This window comes from Diadema setosum, chromosome 4, assembly GCF_964275005.1.
Source record: "Diadema setosum chromosome 4, eeDiaSeto1, whole genome shotgun sequence".
Classification (NCBI taxonomy): Eukaryota; Metazoa; Echinodermata; class Echinoidea; order Diadematoida; family Diadematidae; genus Diadema; species Diadema setosum.
Window position 1 is genome coordinate 33,721,841 of NC_092688.1, and position 7,679 is coordinate 33,729,519.

The window sequence follows — 7,679 nt, forward strand, 5'->3', positions numbered from 1 at the left end:
TTTTCGATTATGTGTGGAGACACTGATATCTATTTATTGCTTATTCCTGTACTTATCCAATTCTTGATAAAATGCTTTAATTTATCTATGATTCTGTCATTCGAATTGAGTTATTTGTATATTCTTTTATTCATGGCTAAAATTTTTCGATTATGTGTGGAGACAAGGAATGCTTACATCTGCTAATGGAAAAAAGGGGGGAATTACGAGTACAGTATGGGCTATATGATGGAGATTCTTAAACTTGAGTATCTAACTGATCGCCCTGTGATATCGATGTGCCATATACAGGAGTAAGATTTTACCATCACTAGGAGCAGTATAGGTTTAATTCCTTCCCCAAGATTTTGTTTTTCAACGCAATTATTATCATAACAATCACAGTTCAGACCGATCCATCCCTCGGAGGTAGTTTCACAGGCGTGGAGCCCATGGGTCCGTTTTGGAGCTTAGCACCAGCACCTGAACACGCGAAGAAGTTTTCGCGGCTGATCAAATACAATGTCGGCACCCCATTCGTTTTCACGTTCGACGTCGTCGACCACTAGGGCGAAGGGAAAAATGAGGTCCTCGCTTCAGCCACGATTAAAAGGTGCTTCATCGCAGACTACGTGGAAGCCCTTCCGATAAAATCCGGCCATGCTGAAGGTGTGCTGTTCCTACCGGAAAAGCGGGGTAAGCGACAATTTCTGAGTGTATTATTCCAACCCTGTGCTTATTATTTAGCGCGATTTGAGACCAACACTTGATGTATATAGGCGACTCCCGTTATAACGAAGTCCTTGGGAGCGGCAGTTTTCTTTCGATATACATCGAAATTTTGTTATAGTAAAAGAAACTAATTACATGTATATGTATGTATGTATATATATATATATATATATATATATATATATATATAATATATATATATATTATATATATAATTATTATGATATATGAATATAATAATTCATTGGGGACCTGCACTCATATTTCTGCCGAGTCAAAATTTCAACTCTGAATCCGAGTCAAAAATTTTTCACTCCGATCCGTGTAAATTTAACACCAACCATGTACTTCTGACTCAAATCCGCGTTTTCATTTTGGTTATCGGACTTTTTACACCTGCGCAGAGTCACATCAGAAATACCCAGCGCGTGGTACATGACATACGCGCGCTACAATTGGACAAAACATGTCATATGTCCTATGTGACGTAGTACCCCCGCGAAAAAAAAAGCGTCATTTCTCGACGATCCGCCGCGGCCGCGAGATGTCTTGCAACTTTTTGTCTTCAAAATGGACAATTTTGTGTCTGGTAATTTTGACTGGTAATGGCGTAGCCGGCCTTACGGTAGCTCGAATTAGCAATCAAGATCGTATGTGTATTTTAAGCATGTACAGTGGAGGTGTAGCTAGGTATAGGTTGACATCTATTGTAGATTGGTTCCAACGTATAGCATATAGCCTGGGGCTACGTACAAAAGGTACGAGCTATCGTAAGGCCTCCTACGGCTACGCCATTACCAGTCAACGTGTCCGTGTCGAAAGTTCATTTTGCCCTATAAAATAAAACTTACTGTTTAGACCATGTTTCAGGCAATTATTTATATGAATGTTGTGAATGAGGTGGGTACTCACCGATGAAAACTCCAATGTATTCCTCCATTCCGCATTCCTCTAGAAAAGTGCACACCAAATTCGAGTCATTACTACACCAAAATGGGTTACTTACAATGCGGGAAACGACACCGTATCAGAGTGAAATTGTGATCTTTTGATTCGGAAATCCGTGTCATTTTGCTGGAATAGATTGCACCTAACTGACCCCATTTCCGAGTCAAATTTGACACTTTCCGAGTTAATTTGACGCCATAGAAATGACTCGGAAAGTGACTCGGAAGTCCGAGTAACTTTTACTCGGAAGGAGTTGACTCCCAGCTGGCGCCATTTCCGAGTCACATTTCACACTATCCGAGTTATTTCTGACGCTGCAGAAATAAGAGTGTGTATTTTTACTGCGTTGTAACCTTGTTTGTTGTAACGAGAGTGCCCTCTTATTTTAGGCATTGCTGCTGCACTACCCAAGTGGATCGTTTGCTATAATGAGCGATTTGTTCATGTAGGTATGGCTACCTACATAAAATTTGCATAGACGTCAAAAACGTGATGTCGTCTTACGTATTCGTTTTTCTTTTTTTTTAAACACCGACGAAGGGAAGAAGGTAAGAATTCTACAAAGCAGTCACCTTTAGACCCTTGTTCATCTCGTAATCCGGTCACAAAATGTCCGTTTTCGTTTTCAAAGAGGTAAAAACTGTTCGTCATGTTTTTGTACATATATTTGTTTGATTATCTATCCATCCCCCCTCTCCCTCTCTCTCTCTCTCTCTCTCACCCTTACCCTCTCTGTACGTAGGAATGTGTATAACTACGATGTAATATTTACTAAAAAGTCATCGATCCGTGTAGGTCCTATGATGTAGCATATACCTAGGCCTATACCAATGTCAACAAGTAGGTTACCTATATGCATCCATGTATAGTTTGAACATCATAGTGCTTTCCAGCGTGCTGGTCTCATGTTCTACTTTGTAACTATATGTGACAGAAGCGTCGGACCCTCTCCCAGTTGTCGTAGACATACGGGGCTTGGGCATGCAGCCCCCGATGGACCGGGCGGCCCTGTTGGCGTCACACGGGTTTGCCGTCATCTCCTATCACTACCTAGCCGCCATGGTCAGACAGGGTGTGACGGGTTGCATCGAAAGCCAGGGATTTCTGGTTAGCCAACTGGACTGTTTCCGGTCATTTTTTTTTTATATTTTCTCTTTAGGTATTATCTTCATTTTCTTTATACTTATTTAATTATGTTTTTGAGAAGAGTCTTCTGTACCCCGAGTATTAGTGATCTTTTTTATTATTATTTTTTTCTTTAGTTTGGTCTTTAGTTGAACCCGTGTTCCTTATCTTGTTCTTCACACTAGGCTTTTATTGGGACCTACACTCAACAAGCTTTGTTTTCTCGTAGATTACATCGTATTTCTCTTTCACATTCTTTTATCTCGATTGAAGCTGATACTTTGACCGAGATGTACTATGTTCGTTTTTTTTTTTTTTTTTTTTTTACATGTCCAAGCTGGACTGTATATATTCTCATATTTTGTTATATTCTATGTATTTTCCATCGAAAAATACGAAAATAAAATTGAAATTGAGATTGAAATAATACGCTTCTCTCTCAATTTGTAGATAATAGGCTTGCAGATGTACTGTACACGTAATGAGAAATGTTGATGTAGCATGTGGCGTTATGAACAACACACACACACACACACACACAAATCATTATGGAATTGGATCTCAACTCCATAGCAGGCTCCCCCGGGTTAATAATATCAACGACGTCTCGAAAAGCAGTCCACATCTTTATGCCTATGCGATATGACCCAAATAAGAGCAGTCCACATTAATTCTGTGTCCTATATAAAATGTGCTCTTGCGACTCTATCCATACAGGCCCTACTTGAAATCAAATACAAAAACCAAAATAGCTCCTTCATCGTTCGCTGACCTCATAACGTCCACACACTATGCACAGAGTGAACTTGCATCTCACAAACTTTGGACTATGACGTGAAATGAACATCAGACGAAATAAACTGCATTACTCATTGCTTCCAACTGAGCTACATAATAGTATGTTTTGACGATATTTAGGTGCGTTTACTTCGTCAAAATTAAAGAAATTATTCATCAAAGTGGTTGCCAAAACAATACAAAATTCTTAGGTTTAATGAGAAACGAGGTGGATGCGCTGTGATTTGTCTGCGTTTACTCTGACCAGGGAGGTGGAGGAGCTAATGTAATCAGCTCTCCAGTCATCACAGTACAGTACCCTGTTTTGAGATCAAAAAGACACGGGCACACATGGGTTATATTCGTTATTTCGAAGGGTTGTAATACTCCGAAAATGAAATAAGGTTCGTTGTCATGGTTGTTCCGAACGTTCGTTAATACGAAAAACACACAAAATCAATTCCAGAAATGTAATAACATTTTTAATTCGAAAATGTAAAGACGGTGAATACTTTCTTTTTTTTTCATATGCGGTTTAACGAACCTTCGGGATAAGAAACTCTAACCGAACTCATTAAAGTCATAATTAACTATTTGCAGATAAAACAAAAACCCAGCATTAGTGTTTTAAAATAGTTTTAAAATGTGAGTTAGAGATAGAAAAAAACACTGTAAGAATTTGAATCCGAATCATCCATGTTAAGTACCGTATTATTAAATACACAAAATGTGAACAATAGTTATAATAAAAATGTTTCCAGACTAAACCGTCTACAGTTACGATTTATCAAGAAAAATACTGATATCTCCTTATATCTTAGGCTTTATTGCAAAAAAAAAAAATAAATAAATATATATATATATATATATATATATATATGGTAGGATGTTTTGTGCATGATACAACAGACCTACACTATGCATTAAATATGATATCTTGAAAATGTTTTAAATCACTGCTCCTAAAGGTAAACTAGACCTTTAACCTAGGTGAGGAAGACAATAACGAATTATTGTATATTTTTTCGTGGTTTACAGGACCTGATGGACTACATCCGGTCACCCTCGCCTGGACGAAACCCGCGTCGGGGTGTCAACCTCGTGCTTCGGCACCGCTGTGGGCATTCAGGCCGCGACAACGTTGCCGTTTAAGATCAAATGCTTCATGGGGGTCGGTTTCTTCGAATTCTTCTACGCTCTAATCGGCTGGAGACGTCCCGATGGCTCCGAAATCGAGCCGTACGGGTAGGAGACGCTTTCGTCCATCGTAAAGGCCCATGGCTCACAGCAACAGTAGAGCAGCAACTAAAACAAAGATAGAAAACATGAGGCAATGCGCTATTGTTTGTCAAGGACAGAGCATTTTTTTTAATTATTGAATATTTACTAGGCGTAATACCAAATAAAAGCATCTATTAGCAATGTGTTAACTTTCTGTGTGGTAATGTATTTTTGTGCTCAGGCCCCTCTCCAGCGAAAGCGAAAAATGAGTGGACGAGGAGGGCAAGACGCGGTTCTGCTTCAGCGATCTTGAGAAATGCAACATTTCGAGGGAGATGAACAAATTGTAGCTGTAAGTTATCCCCCACCCTCCCCCCTCCACCACCACCACCATTACCAGTTTAGTTTTTTGACGTATCAATAGACAAAACAAAATAACTATCGCAAAAAATAGTCATAATAATAACGAAAAGATTAAGAACATGTTATTTTAGATATTCAATTCAGTATAGTAATGCCAATCATCCCCTCACCCATACTTTTTCTTTATTTAAGCTTGGCAGGATAGATAGGACAAGAATAATCAACTATTCTGAATTAAGTTGTGATTTGCCTTGACGTGTAAAAACACGTTTCAATATCATTATCATTTCATCTCTGCTTAAAATCCAATTTTTTAAACGACGCTCTTGCTTTTCAACATTCTTCTTCATGTTGCTTTTGTGTTTCTTTTGCAGAGACGAGTGTACTTATTTTTCGTTCGTTAAGATTACATCCGATGTTCTTTTTTATGTAACATTGTTTGATAATTTGCTTCTTGTAAGATTGAGAAGATGGAATGTCCTGAATGCTGATGTTCGGACTTGGAGACGACAAACACATCCCATCACTTCGCAGTATGCAGAGGGTAAGAGATTTGTGTTAGCGACCAAAGAAATCTTTACTGCAATAACATTCCTTCGTCTCGTAACTTCATAATGAATGACAAGATTTAGATACCAGATATGACGGCATTCGGGACAGCATGTACGATAATTCACCTGAGCACCTTTAGAAAAAGCATTATAATTCTAAAAGATGGCTTGTAGAGTTCGATTTAGTACAACTACAAAAAACACTGAAATAAAGCAGGAAAATGTTGTTGAGGAGGAAAGATAAAGGAGACCGCAATCACGGTAGTACGCATCACCGTGACGAGGATGGAGGCTTCAGAAAAACAAAAACAAAAATATGAAAGGAAACAATTTGAGAATAATCCATATAATAATATGATATGATCAAATTCGTTCTGGGCTTACTACTCTCTGGCTACTTTAAACCCTTATTTATGCACATGCAATAATCTCCTGGTGTATTTTGTTTAAAAAAAAAAATATTTTCATTTCTTTTTATTTCATATTTTATATGATTATCCTTCGGCCACGTGAAATCGTATCCTTGGACAAGTTTATAATAATATGCCCAGCAGATGGCGCTTTTCTTCAAGTTAATTTCAGACATGAATGGATTTGTTTTTGGCAATTCTTGTACTTCACTCACACCTCACTGTATACAATTACAGTGCCGAAACCTATTATAGGGAATAAGGGGCTGTTGAATTGGATAGGCCTACCTCTTAAATGTACTTGGAAATATGAAACACGCATGACTTATTCCAATTTTCTAGCTTGTTCATACAATATGATAGTATGATATAAACAATATCCAATGTGTCACTTCGATAAAATATCAGGTGATACTGACAAGAGCGTTAATTGTTAGGTTTTTTGGGATAAAAGCATTGAGTTTGCAACCCCGAAAATATTTGATGAGTACATGACAGACAAAAAAGCTGATTGATTATCGAACCAAAAGGATATTAGGAACCCATAATGCAAATCAAATAATCTAAATAAACAATTATTGTTACTTGCAAAAATAAAAGTCTTTAAAAAAAAATATTCATAGAGTCAAAGAAGTTATGCCATGCTGTATTGCATCCTCTGAAAATTTGACCAGACTATAACTGACCGATATAATTAAACGGAAAACAAGTGAATAACTGAATTGAATAGATCGTGTGAAATATTTCATGATAATGCTTTCTTTCGAATGTTCGTTGGTAAAGTTGTAGTGTTTGGATCGACTGAAGAAGGCCGGAAAGGAAGAACTAGTGGAATATGTCCTGCTTCCCGGTCACGGACACTTCTTGGAAGCACCATATCAACCAAACTGTCCGGCTTCTCGCTTTTCCCCACCCGACTTGAGTGGACGTAAGTAAAGCTATCCAAGGCAGTGTATTTTCGTGACAGTTTTGGCTGATTTGTCGTAATCTGATATAGATAGGAGATAGACCAGCAAATATGTATAAAGATACACATTGTTTCCATTCAACATATTATACTACAGCTAGCTGAAAATGATGATAAAAAAATAACAATGATAGTAATGATAATCATAATAAATTTAATGATGATGATAATAATAATATCAATTAAAAAATAATAATATTAAGAAGAAGAAGAAGAGGAAAAAGAAGAAGAAAAAGAAAAATTTTGTAATAATAACAGTATTTCAAAACATGGTTTAAATCACAAACCTCACAACAAACAAGAAGTCTTACTACTCAACTTAATTCAAACAGAGATTTATTTTATCACTATAAAGGTTTGGAAAGCGTGTTTACTATATATGGGGAAAGCTATCATTTTGTCATGCATGGTTTGTTTCCTTTATAACACAATCGTTTAGGTCACATCCATTACTTCGAGTATTTAGAAAAGAATTCATCAGAGTTCTTCTCAGTATACATGTAGTAACATGCCTTCACTTCATGCAGTTATATGAAAACAAGCTTTTTAATACCTGAAGACATAATGAGAAGGCAAACATATACCATCCTATTACAACGTTTCATA